We start from the raw sequence: 15251 nt of genomic DNA on the forward strand, positions 1-15251 counted from the left end.
TGAAAATTGTATAGACGTGTGTGTGTGTGTGTGTGTGTGTGTGTGTGTGTGTGTGTGTGTGTGTGTGTGTGTGTGTGTGTGTGTGTGTGTGCCTTTGTAGCAAGATTGCAGCCAGTCCTGTCTGGAAAAATGTCAGTATCATATTTAGCAATCTTCTCTAAAAAAACACACTTTTATAGACTCGAATATATGTAATCATCTTTTAATTTTATATTTGAGTTGCTTCTAGTCTTGTATTTTTCTTTATTTTTATTCTTAAAGCACTCATCCAGTCTTGTTTTTTGTAGTTACGTCTATTTTTACCTTTCATTGTTTGCTATTCTTACATTTTATCCTCCTCCCACATATGCTATACTATTTAAACTCTGCCTAGTTTATTGTCATTATGTGTGCATGTGTATGAGTGCGTGTGCATATGTGTGTGATCAGGGAGGTTAAGACAGGAAAACCCTGGCCATTGTGCGCCAGTGACCCCTCAAAATCAATGTGACAGACCAGTTGATTGGCTGGAGGGTCCTGTCTCTCTGCACCTAATCCCTCAAGGTAGACCCTCAGCCAGGCCTGCTGCGCTCCTAAGTGGTGTGTGTGTGTGTGTGTGTGTGTGTGTGTGTGTGTGTGTGTGTGTGTGTGTGTGTGTGTGTGTGTGTGTGTGTGTGTGTGTGTGTGTGTGTGTGTGTGTGTGTGTGTGTGTGTGTGTGTGTGTGTGTGTGCGTATCTGTGGTTGTATGTGTGTCTTTCTGCACCTAATCCCTCAAGATAGACCAAAGGCCATGGGATGGGGTATTAGTGCAGTTACAGGGGGTCAGGCCTGTGTGTGTGTGTGCATGTGAGAGAGAACGAGTATGCGAGAGCTTGTGTGTGAGCACTACTACACAGTAGTCCAATTAGACTGCAGAGTACCTATGTATTTCTATAGGACTCGGTCATGTGTGGAAGTAGTAGGCCTAGTGGGTTTTAGGATATGGTGGGGGTGTTTTGGGGGAATTTTAGGCCAGATTTGGACGGATAACCCAGTTGGGGCGAAATTAGACGCAGGCATCTGGATTTGACCTGGGCCCTCGCTGTGACCCCCAGGTCACTCTGGGGTCATGGGGCACAAAGCAGAGCGCTGACCCTGCACAGGTCAAGCATGCAGGCGGCTGAAAGGACGCCTTTGTGGGGCCTGGCAAGCTCACTATTTCCCATGAGCACCAGGGGACTGTGTCTGCCCAGGAAACTGGACCGGAGAGTGGGCCAGACAAGGTGTGTGTGTCTGTGTGTGTGTAGATTGAAACCATAATTGATTTTTGTTTATATTTCTACTTGTTTGCTTTATGATTATCACTGACTGAAGGTCATATTTGACTCCTGATTTCTACTTACTGGTACATTACTTAGTGTGTGTTTGTTTGTTTTCGTGCACATTTAGACTCTGGTTGGCAACAAACTGTCAAGTAAAAACCTTGTAACTCCAATTTATGTTTAAACTTCAGTTGAAGGATTACATATCCCTCGGTTAAAAATCAAAATAATTCTACCACCCTTGGGCCTATTCCCTTTCAAATCCAATTCTGCTTTTCTTAGCCCATGGAAAGTTGACATTTCGAAGATACATTTTCACGTCTGTTTATGTGTGCGTGTGTGTCAACCAGAGATATGGCTTAGATTTTTAGGTATGCCTGTGGTCGGTGCTTGTGTACATCTGTTAGCGCCTCCTTAATGAGCGCATGCACGCTGCCTCCAGTCCTGTGTGTGGCCCTCAGAGAGGGAGAGAGAAGCCCTCTGCTCCAGTAATCACATTTAATTACGCACCAGCATTAGACGGCCTATGAATAGGGTTTTTAGGCAGGCCTCTCACACAGAAATTGGCTGCATCCAGCTGAACATTGCCCACCTTTGTCCTGCCGGTCCCACTATATTCTATTAAGACTTTGTCATTTGACCATCAGCAAAGCACTACGGTCTAGCACTAACAACTGCTGGACTAATGCTACACATTAAAAACGGGAAGGTAAAGGGAACAATAGGCGTTTTCTTGGCTGAACGGCTTGCGTCTGCCCCATTAATGAAGCAAATGGACCACACATTAGACTTCATCCACAATTACATAGCACCTAGTATCACAGATAAAGGCTCTATAGTCTCAAGAAAATCCTCCCCGTCTGTTTATCTGAGGTTTGAGCAACCAAAAAAATATATAAAAAAAAAGGTGGGTGTCTCTTTTGGACCGAAGAAGTGGAATTTACTTTGTTAATCTCCAGGGGGGTTCTTTGCTCTGTGAAATCAATTTGGAAGCAGAGTGTTTTTTAGGATGATTTGGGATTTCGCTTTTCACAGAGAAAGATGTCAAGTCGCAATCTACAGCGCTCAGCCCTGTATGCATGTATGTGACACACACACACACACACACGTGTGTAAGTGTTAATATCGCCATTAGTCATTGTGTTTACATGCAGAAAGCCTTCTGTCCTTGTTTAGAGAACCTTGTTGTGGGTCAACACACGTAAACATCATAGTTTAGATAGTTTACACCACAAAGTTAAAAAAAATCTGTAAATCTATGAAAAGATTTTAGTGCTTTTACATTTTAATGCTTGCAGATGCACAGTCCCAAAGCATTGTGGGTATACTTTGTGTTTTATATAATATTGTTAATATGCTGTCTTATTTGTAGAATTTATACCTTAATTTATTCTTTAATTTATAATTCATGCAAATATGAGACAACTTGGACTCTGTCTAATGCAGGGTTGTAGTGATAGTAACCCCCATTTTGACTGCAAACAATTGGAATTAGAAGATTTTTCTACATTACAGTCGGTGTCACACACACATACGGTCTCTCTCCAACTCACCGTGTCTGAGATAGCGCCCAAACTGACCATAAATCCAGAGTGTTTTTAAAAGGCCAGACTCATAAAGAGAAGAGGTGACAGAGCCGCACTGATGGGTCAATATGGCCCCTGTCCTACCACACACACACACACACACACACACACACACACACACACACACACACACACACACACACACACACACACACACTCACACTATCTTTCTCCCTCTCTCACACACACTTACACACACAGTTTGTTGCATATGCATTCAAACACACTCGGTCACATTAATATATGCATATTGTATACATATATAACCACACGCATACAGTGCATGCTGGAGCACATGATGTACAGTAAGTAGGGACCTGCATGTGTGTGTATTAACACACACACACACACACACACACACACACACACACACACACACACACAGGGCCAGTGTGTAGTGAATGGTGTGTTTGACTGGAACAGAATGACTGTGGGGATTCATGCTGGCTTTCCTCTATTAAACTCTGCAATAAGGCTCACTGTGTATGGGAGTGCTGACGTCCCTGCCCACCTCAGTGATCTACAGCCTGTGTGTGTGTGTGTGTGTGTGTGTGTGTGTGTGTGTGTGTGTGTGTGTGCATGCTAAACTCTCTACCTGTTCCCAATGATGTATAGCTCCAGGGGATTTTTATAAACCATATACGAACATTTGTGTGCATTTGTGTGCGTTTAAATCAATGTTTGCGAGTGAGCGTGTCCACACGGGCGTGCAGCTGCATGCTCCACGGCCCCGCTTTGCAATGGTTTGGGGTTTGGCAGACAGAGGGAGGGAATTCCTTCAGATTCGGAGCGAGACAGAGGAGGGTCTCACTGGTGACTCCAAACTGCTGCAAACCCTCGGACAGGGGAGCGATAATTTACAGTCGGAGTGGGCTGCAACTGAAGGGGACTCAGTGAAGTGGTGGAAATGGGCCGGCCCGTATATTTCCCAGTAATTGACGGCGTTGGAGGCCCGCACAGAGTTCAGCGCCAGGAGAGAGAGATGGTGGTGTCCTCAGGTTCTCCTCAGGCTCCTGCACTGCTCTCCTTTCTCTTTGGCCGTCTGCGGCTGCCCACCCTGAAAAACAGCCCTTTCATTGGAAACACTGCTTTATATGGCTCTCTGGTGCCAGCAGAATCATTAGGCTTTTTAAGTGTGGCACTTATCACAGGAACAGACAGGTCCTTACCCGGCGAATATTAGGATTATTCCTGTTTCTATGCTTGTCTGATTTATTACAGACAGAGACAGAATAGACAGAAGCCTGAACGCTCTCGGCAAGCCCAGTAAATAGCCTTGTATGAAACTTCTGAGGGGTTTGTTTCTTGAAATGCACTGCACTTGAAATGTGCTCTGTGCACAGAAAGTGAGAGGGCACAGAAGGATTACATGATACATGACAAGAAACAGTCAGTGGTTTGACAGTAATTTAGTGAGGTGAAAGAGTCTGCAGATCTGGGCTATACAGTTTGCCACATTTGCTTTTAACTTTGCAGGATTTGGAAATCATAAGAAAACAATTGTATTACTTTTTTTAGAAGTGAAACAAAAATGATTTCAGTGTTTGGATCTTGCCACATTGATTCACAGAATGATATAACATCAGCAGAGGATGTGAAAGTTGACTTCATCAACAAAAATAAACTTCATTTGATTTGATTGTCTAATCCTTTAGTATCTATGCCAAGAAGCTATGTATCAGACCCCATGCTTGCATTTACACTTTATGTGATTTTTTTAATCCAATTTTGTGAAAGTGTCATGTTTGGAGTTGGAGAAAGGATCGGCTCTCCGAAACATACAGTAATAGTAAGCAGTGTTTTGTCATATATATATTTTTTAAATATGTATATTATTTCACCCATGGTTTAAGATTTTTAAATTTCTTTTGCTATATTAAAATATCGTAGAGATAATTGGAAATTAAATTAACTAATAAAAAGTTTTTAAATTACACAATCTTAACTAAAAATGACTTACTCCCCAGTCATGAAAACGTGACTGTCTTTGATTTATCAAAATAAACAGGACACTTGTTCTTTAAATCTGATCATTTTAATGTAGACTCTCAGTGCTGCGAGAATGACACATTCCCAGTCCTCTCCAAGTGCATCATGGGGAGACAGAACTCTATAGCTGTGTAAGAGGGTTGTACAGATGAGGTAGAACATGTTGTATGTCATATAGGTGAATTGACCATTTTACAAACAAATGTAGTTCAGTTACACATCAAAGATGCGCAGGCTTAAAGACAAGGGGGTAAAAAAAAATTCAAAGGTCATAGGTCCCATCTTGGCCAACGACTTTGAATACACACACATCTCACCTCATATCATCACACCAGGATAGAAAAAATGTTGACTGATGATACAAATCTCTACGTACAGCTGCTGTCTCATCTCTCTTACCGCTTTAGTCTGATGTGTGTGTGTGTGTGTGTGTGTGTGTGTGTGTGTGTGTGTGTGTGTGTGTGTGTGTGTGTGTGTGTGTGTGTGTGTGTGTGTGTGTGTGTGTGTGTGTGTGTGTGTGTGTGTGTGTGTGTGAGAGAGAGTTGATGCAAACACAGCAGATTCCTCTCGAATAAACAGGAAATATCTCTTCTATCCCAGCAAACAAGACACAGGCACAGACATTCACCTGTCAGCACAAATTATGGGCCGATGTTCACGGTTATGGATGTTATCTACAGCAAAGGCATACACACACACACACACACACACACACACACACCTCCTAATACACTCGTGAAGATTAATTTACAATAATTTTTTTCAATTTCTTTTTATTCTGCCCAATTTTGACGTCAAATTTTTCACTGCTCTTTCACACTCGTCCATTCTCTTACATACTTTTCCACATTCTTCATATTTTTTTCTTCCTTAAAGGATACGCTATCCTTCTTTCCTTTCTCCCCCCTTTTCACAGGCCTTCCCCGCCTCTACTTGTTCTCTTCCCCCTTCCTCTTCCTTTCTTCTGTTCTCATCGAAATTCAGCTGTGTAATTCGCTCTCCGAGGACACCATTGATCTCTCTCCCTTTCCTGCGTGTCGGGAGAAAACCCTGGGCGGGCAAAGAGAGGCAGCGTGCAGGAGAGAGAGAGAGAGAGAGGGACGATGAGAGGAGAGGAGAGGAGAGAGGGATGACAGGAGTGAACTGGAGGGAGAGAAAACAGGAAGCAGAAAGAGAAAGCTGAAAAGGGGAGAGAAGAGGGGAAGAAGAAGAGGAGGACCCCCCCCCCCTCTCTCCAGTCCCCTCTATAGTGGCTGGAGAAGAAAGGACACGGGCTTTCCTCGTGATCGCATCTTCCGCCCCTCTTTTTGAAGCAACAGAGAGACAAGAGAGCAGCTATTTACTGGAGCCCACACATAATGGCCACTTTTATTTACTTTCGTCCCATTTAGCTTCTGCCAAGGACCCTCTAGTGTGTGGGCCAAAAACAGAAACCCGAGGTGTTTTACAAAGTACCAGAGTCCCCCCCCCCGCCCCTTCATCCTCTCTTCCCCCTCCTCGTCCTCCTCCTTGATATATGAATGTGTGAGTTCCAGTTATTTGATGACATCCAACTCCAAGCCACAAGAAAAAAACAATACAAAGGCGATATGTATCTCAACATGTGGGCACATTTATATATGACCTGCCCTTCAAACCTTCCCCTAGGCCAGGCCACATTCTCGCACACACACACAAACACACACACACACACACACACACACACACCCCTGCTCTGACACCACAAGGGTCAGTGGTCCCATCCAGGCTGCGACGGAGTTGACCCCTTCTGTCCCGAGGCGAGGCATGGTGACCGAGCAGTCACCGCTCCGCTCCTCCGCTGACCTTTTACAGAGACTTTCATTGCTACCAGACCTCCAGACAAACTGCAGCTCATCGAGAAAAGCTGGCCTCTCTCTCTGCTGCTGTTTTTAAAGCTCACTTTCCCCCTAGAATGATCAAAATGTGTATTTGTTTGTTGATGTAGCTTCCTTACCTCATTTACTTAAATCAAACATAATCCTTAAAGCTACAAAAAAAAAAGTTTGCTGTAGAGGGGTTTTTCTGGACTTCACCAATTTCACAGACCAAATTAGATTTTTTTTGTTTTGTTTATTCTACATCGATGGTAATTCTAATACAATTGATATACTTACAATAATAATATAACTACTACTCCTAATAGTAGAAATGAAGCATGAACTGAGGTCTTGAGAATAGAATCCCACAATACAACCACACACCCCCTTCAGAAAACCTTTCTTTAATCATTCATTCATTTATATATATATATATATATATATATATAATTCATACATATATATATATATATAATTCATACATAATAATAATAATAATAATAATAATAATAATAATAATAATAATAATACTATCTTAGATTTATATAGGGCCTTTCATGAAACCAAAGGATGCTATATATATATTATAAAATAAATGATAAATTAGCATTTTTTTATAATAAAAAATAAATACATACTGGAGTTGGTGTATGAAATAAACTACATGTGTAGGTTCCTATTATGTATACTCCCTTCCTGCCCTTAAAACTTACATTTACAAACAGAACATTAGCTCAGTGACCCTGAACACTATTATTTATAGTTGCTCATAGGTATTAAAACATTTACGTCCTTCATTCTTTATTTTCTTTGCAACAAAAAAATGTGTAAACCAATCACAGAGATGGCTCATTCAGGAAATCTGGGCACAGCTGTCCTAACTGTTCAAGGACTGTTCAAGTAGAACCCAGAACAAAATCTATGGACCAGGAGACTTTGACGGACATACTTTAACCTTCCCTCTGCTTATCTGTGTATTATTAGTCTTTCTCCTACTTTACGGATCCTGGATCACGTCATCACTGCGAGGCTCATTACTCTTTAAACTCGTGAAACTGCATCCGGTGTGTGACTGATTATCCTGTTCTTGTGTCCCTCCCGACTGATTTCACTCTCACACACACATACGAGGATAGAGAAGCTGTTTTTCTCTTAAAATGTAACTCACAAGGGGGCAGATCACAAGACTGGTGCAGCTCCTCCGGTTGCTCTGTGTGCGCCTGCTGACAGTGCAGTGGAGGACGCCCCTCTTGCCCCCGCGCCTCATGTCTTTCGTTAGGGGCCTCTGAGCCTCCTGCATTTAAAAACAAATAAGCTGCCACATAAAGATCATCCCTCATTTCTTCTTCAGTCACTCAGAGCCCTCACCACCTACTGACACACACACACACACACACACACACACACACACACACACACACACACACACACACAAAGATGCACCGTCACTTAACGTACACTGACCTCTATACCTCACCAATGACTAACATACTAAACTCTTTTTAAAAAGTCATCTTTGCTCTCTCTGAAGAGCATTTCCTTACCATGAATGTGCCCCACAACAAGCAACGCATACAAACACACACACACACACACACACACACACACACACACACACACACACACACACACACACACAGGCATGCACCAGCGGCTAACATCTGTAAGGGATTTGTACAGTGAGATGATACCCAATAATAAATAATGTGAACATTTGAAACTCATTTGAGTCCCCCTCTGTGTGACCCCAAACAAGGTCAGAAGAGTATAGTATGTGTGTGTGTGTGTATGTGTGTGTGTGTGAGAGAGAGAGGGAGAACACGAGCTAGAGAGACCCTGCCTACGTGCACGTTTTTTCAGTGTATTATTCATGCATGTCTGTGATATGACGAATCCCAGAATCCCACAGGTGTTCCCAATTCTCAGTTATCGCGGCGACCTCGCCTCTGTGTCCCCTCTCTCACCCTTCACCATTTCCCCTTTCCGAGAGAATTAAAAAAAGAAAACCCTATCCGTCAAATCTCACCTCCTCTGCTGACTTTGAATCATACAGATTCTTTAATTAGTTTAGTTAATCAGAATCAGATGATTCGGGATCAGACCTCAAATCCCCCATCCCATTTTGCAGCAGCACAGTGTGCTTTGGTCTGTGGCCAGTAGGGGAGGCTGTAGCTCATCCTTTTAGAGACTCTTTCCTGTCACTTCCCACAACACAAAAGCAGCTGATCCTGCTGGTCAGAGGTCAGCCGGACGGCCCTCCAAGCAGCACCGGGCGTTCCAGTTCAGCTGATTCCTTAACAGACAAGAAAACGAGCAGAGCTGCAGCACGGTGCATGGCTGAAGGTTTTACCCTGACGGAGGATGTGACTCCTATCCCAGTCCGTCCTCCTCCAGCCTTTGACCTCCACCTCCACCTCATCCTCCTCTTCTTTCTTTCTTTTTTTTTCAGGGCGGCCTGTTGCCTATTTGGTTGTTGTCATGGCAGCAGCTGTTTGTTTGAGACCATGACAAGATCATCTGTTATGTCACCTGACCTCACTCTGAACCCACACACACACACACAGTGAAGTGTGATGTCATCCAAAAACAAGACACCTTTAACTCAAAGTAAGGCCTCATCTTCTGATTGTGTGTGTGTGTGTGTGTGTGTGTGTGTGTGTGTGTGTGTGTGTGTGTGAGAGAGAGAGAGTGTGTGACTGTGTTTTATGTGTGTGTGTGTGTGTGTCAAGTATACACGTGTGATTTGATGTGCTATAGAGGAATGTAGGTGGGGGCGTCTCAGCTGTGGGTGTGTGTGTGTGTTGTATTTTATGTAGGTGAGGATGGGGGAGAAAAAGGGGGGAGGTGGTATTTGACATGTATGTCAGCCAGGAGGGAGGAAGAAGGGGGAGTAAATCTGACCCTGTGACACACCCTGCCACATTAACACACACACACACACCAGCAAACACGTACACCTTCACATCTGGTTTGGCCATCGGTCCCATTCTCAATTGACGTGCCCCTCCTCCAACACACACACACACACTCAGTCAAAGACATTAATTCTCCCCCGTAGTGCTGCTCCTCACCCCTTTCTCTATCACTGGCAAAGTAAACCCACCATGTGAGAATGATGAATGGGCTATCCTGCACCGGAAGCACACGTTAGAAACCCCCTGCCACCCTGGCCCGCTTCAAACACACACACACTAAAACACACACACACTCACACACACACTACATTGCTTTTTCTCCCACCCTTTCTTGTCCACTATCCTCTCTCGTCCTTTTTCTCTCCTGGTGACCTCATAAGCCTTCCTTCCTTCCTGGTGGAAACATCTACACTAGGTGTGTGTGTGTGTGTGTGTGTGTGTGTGTGTGTGTGTGTGTGTGTTAGTGTGTGTTAGACTAATACAGAGAGTGTAGTGTCTTGTCGATGGTGTCCATTGTCGTACACACACCTGCAGGTCATCTGCCTGTGTTCATTGTGCGCTTTGTGCCAGAAGAAGTACGCTGTGGGTTAAATAAAATCCAAATACTAAACGACTTCCCTTTTTAAAGTATTTATTACATTTTTAAAGCATTACATAAAACAGCCTTGAATTAAAGAAATATAATAAAATAAAAACATGAAACACATCAGCTCAGCATTGCAAATGACACATCTCATCCGTATAGACATCATACATATTAGTCGACCTAAGGGAGACTGAAATCAGCCAGGGGAAATGTAGAAACTCCAGGTGGTCCACAACCAATTAAATAAAGCATTACTGTGCTGCTTTCTTTTTTCAAACACACACACACACACACACACACACACACACACACTAGAGCGAGAGGAGCCCTACATGCAGAGAAAGAGAATAAGAAAAAAACATTTTTTTCCACAATGTTGGGGGAAAAAAATTGTAAGAAACGAGTTTCATTTGCTGTCAAAACATTTGTAGTGGAATTAAACATATGGATGCCACAGGCAAAGTGAGGGCTGGAATATATTAGGGCTGCACAATGTTACACTAACCCTCCAGTATCTTACACTGCTCCGAGAGATTAATGGAATAAAGAGGAGTGAGGGGAGCAGGAGGAGGGGGCGTGTAGAGAAAGAATGAGTGAGTGAGTGAGTGTGTATGTGTGTCTGTCTTTCTCGGGCCACTGCAAAAAAAATCAATACTTTTCCATGATGCACTGTTCTTTCGGTTGGCCATAAACGCACAGATATCCCACCGTCAAAATCTAAACATTAGTGTTTCCTGGACTGCAGTTTGTCTTATTGGGTTAATTAGACACGTCTGTTTGAAATTGTAGTATTTGATTTGTTTATGAATCAGTTCCTGAGTTGTTGTTTCCCCCCCAATTTTTTTGTTTTAGAATAAAAACCACAAGTGGCATCCTCCACAGCCTACACACTCTACACTGCCAAGCACAACCGGGTCGTCATTCCTCACTGTTACAGAGAATATCTTGCGCCCAGTTCCAACACGTTTGCTCCCATCACGTCAACTTGATGGTGTTTTTTTTTCTTTAAAGAAGAAATACTAATTTCAAAAAGCCCAAGGATAATAATACTGCATCGATTTCTCTGTTCTATTAAATGAGTGTGTTTCATTACGGCGGGGTAATTGTAGAGAGAGAGAATGGGGTACTGCGCAGATGTAGGCTACGTTCACAAATGAATAGTGTGCTTGTTGTTTTGATGCCCTCGGATAGGAGAGAATTGAACTATGCGTCGAATGTCTCAAACGGGGATAGAGGCTGATGGGAGGGGTCACGCACGACATAAGCCTATACATTTGCAATTTGACAAAAGTTTTTAAGAATGGATATAGGCTAGCTGCGAGATCACTGTCAGATCAAAACGCTGTTAATATAGCCCAAAATAAAACTTTTATTTTCATAAAGTCAGCATGGGTTTCACTTCTCCTTCAGGAGCCTCGCATTACTGGCGTGATGCCACTTATACCGCTCTAGTCGCCATATGAACATGAGTCATAAAAAAGGGTTTCAGTGGTCTGACCCTCAACGTGTATTTACATGCTCATTCTGGTTGAAAATCCATCATTTTTAATGAAAGGAGATAGTTTAAAAGCAGTGGTGTCAAGTCATGTGTAGCATAGGATTCTTTATATTTTTACTGTGAAATGATAAATTAGTTATTGTTTTTACTTTTTTTCCATGTGGGACCCTGGGAGTGACATTCAGGCTGTAAATGAGGGCTGAAATTGTAAAATGTGAGCATTTATTCGGAGATCAAAACAGAGTGGAGTAAGACTGAAATGAAACCAATAGACTTAACTGAGTAAATGACATGAGAAATGACTGTATGTCAGCTTTATATAACATATAGGTTAGGCTACTCATTGTGTACATAAATGCCAATAAAGGACCACAGCTTAAAAGTGCTTTAAATTAAAATGTATTACAAAATAAATAAAATGTCTATTTTATTTTAAAATATCCAGCAATTCCCATTATAATCACTGCGTTACATGTACCCAGTGTGTGTGTGTGTGTGTGTGTGTCAATAAAGCACTGACACAACAGTTAGTCTTATTTTTCTCAAGAACTGTTCAAAACGATCCCTTGTCTCTTATTGTGAAGTTAACCCATTTCGGATTGGTGCGTATTAAAGGGTTTATTCTTTTACCCAATTTTTTTAAAGTAGCCTAATACATTTCAAAAGGTTTTTTCCATACTGTAAAATGAAAGGAAAAGTCACTAGGACTGGTGTATAAGTGCATACAATTTAAAGCCTATAATGAAAACATGTTACTTTATTTTACTCTACTAAGAAATTTAAAATGTAAAATATTCTTTCTAATTTTCTTTTTGTTTTCCTTAACTCGAAAATAATAGTTCCAACCTTGTGTATCACCCGTGATATTTGGATGCATATGCAGCAGAGGGGTGTGTTAAAGCGCTCACAGACTGTTCTGTAATCTCACAGCATAATTCTGATTTCGAAAAGCAAATGCGCGTGAGCCATCGTGAATATTTTCTTGGGATTAGAAAAAAAATCTCTTTAAATGAGTTGGTGTGGTTTTGTTCTCCTCCACGGGCCGCAGGTAAAGACCCCTCCCCCTCCCTCATTGTAATTATTGTTTACACTGTTTACTGCTAAACCATCTTTTGCCATGTACTAATTTCACGCTAGACAGCCGCAAAATGATTCAACATTCTCGCAATGTGTGAAAGTCGCTGACTCATTTCTATAATGCTGTGGCCTGTCCACAATGTGGCAATTTGGCCCATGGAGCAGCTTGACCTTAAACAGGCGCTTTTTTTAGACAAATTTGGGCAGGAATTGTCCTAACAAAGGCGCGGACAGCACACTTGCCCCTCCTGTACTACATTTGGTTAAATGTGGGGCCTATGCATATTTAACATAACTATTCTGCCTATTATTGCAATTTCAAGAGATCCTACAGTGTGAGAACGACGAGCAATTTATCATTCATTGCGGTAAGTCGCAGCGGAGACTGCATTTAATTGAGTTTGTATTGTATTTCGTAGCTGGGTGCCTTCTCGCTATAGGGTGGGTGGGTGGGGGGTGTTCTCTCCCAGGCCATCCCAGTGTAGCGGGGGGCTGAGAGGGAAGGTGGAGGGGGGTGATGACACACACACACACACACACACACACACACACACACACACACACACACACACACACCTCACCCCTCCTCCCCTCAGCTCCGCCTCTTTCTTATATCAAACAATCAACTGGTAGCGAAATTGGGCATCTTCCATGTAAAATAGGGAAAAGACATGCAGTATTCACACTGTATTCTCTAAAATAGCAAAGTTGTTGATGTGTGCGCAAAAGCATTGCTGAATCGCTTTCAGCGGTAGGTTATACGGGGGGAGCCGGAGAGGTGGGAGAAGTAAAAAAAAGTTAGTGAATTATATCCTTAGAAAAGCAGCAACTTGTGCCATTTCCTCAAGTCCACTCCCCTCGTTGAATATGCTCGACTGTATGAGTTCAACCGTATTCAATAGGCCTATAGGCTGTCTTGGGTTTACAGCCACGTGCGTCTGATTTATCAAGGCAACCCTGGGTTTTGCTTATAGATAGTAGGCTATAAGGTTTTGTGCGACTGCCAGCCTGCACTGCCTGCATGATCCCCGTTTTAAATGATCGCGGACACATTGCGCGGGCTGCACTCTGTTATATTCCCCTTCACGGGCCCACCACTTTGTTAATTTGCCTCTTAATTGTCCGCGATGCAATTATGGAGATATGGATGGTCTGCATGACGCCCATCAGTGGTGCAGGAGGAGCGCGCGGGTCGGTAAATCAACCGCCTGACATCCCCCAGTCCCCGGTTAGAAGTGACGATTCAACTGGCTGTTTGTGGCCTCGACTTGGCTGCTGGAATCAATCCGAGCCTTACGCAGCATCACAACCAACCAACCCTCTCAGGAAAGTCTGAGTGCGTTTCTTTTTCAAATTAAATCAATTTGCACTTTGGGCCATATTCAACAGAAGTTATCAGCTGCAGCTTTCTTTCAAGTTTGCATAGATTACACAGACGCACGCACACACACACACACACACACACACACACACACACACACACACACACACACACACACGAACATCTTGTTTGTCTTGCAAATTTTTAAATAATTCAGCTAGACCTATAACAATTCTACACGCAGACACGCACACAAGTCATTTTATAGGCAAATGGGCTACAACTGAAAATATCAAATCTTCAGTTGCTTTAATTATTAAGTGAATATTCATAATGACTCAAGGACAAGGTCGAGACTGCAAAATGATCAAACACTTAAATCTCCAACATAGTGTGTGTTTGTCAGTGAAAGACGGATATACGTTATGAGGAAATAAACTCCAAACTGGTCAAAAGTGTTGTAATCATTTTATTTTAAGGTATGCTACACAAATAACAGAAATGTTATAGCACGTGTATATACGTGTGGGTGTGTATATATATATTATATATATATATATATATATATATATATATATATATATATATATATATATATATATATACACACACACACACACACACACACACACACACACACAAACACACTCAGACAATAAAAGTACAGCACACAACTACATACGGCATAAAGCTAAACCATAGTGTATATTTCAGTCAAAATGTAGTTTTTTTTTCATACCTCAAAATCAAAATAACTAGTCTAGAAATGATTAATCACATATTTATAATTTTTTTCTTTGGTTATTTATTTATTTTATAATTATTTGTTGGAAGTAGGCCTGTAGCTCTCTAGCATGTCTTTTAATATTAAACGCAAAATTATTAAGAATTTTATTTATACCACCACAATTCTATGTGTTTAATTACAAACATTAGCCCAGCATTAGTACAGTTAATTATTCACTTAGTCTAACTTTTTGTTCCATAAACGTTAGGCCTATTCATTTAGATGCACGACACACATTATATGTTAATGATTGAACGTTTTGAGATTATAACGTTTGGTAAATTATAGGCCTATTCATAATTAATTTTATTTATTAATGTATTACAATTGTTGTTATAATTATTAGTGCTGTTGCGGTTACATGTTGGGCTCT

Source organism: Ammodytes marinus, assembly GCF_949987685.1.
Source record: "Ammodytes marinus genome assembly, chromosome: 20".
NCBI classification, from domain to species: Eukaryota; Metazoa; Chordata; class Actinopteri; order Uranoscopiformes; family Ammodytidae; genus Ammodytes; species Ammodytes marinus.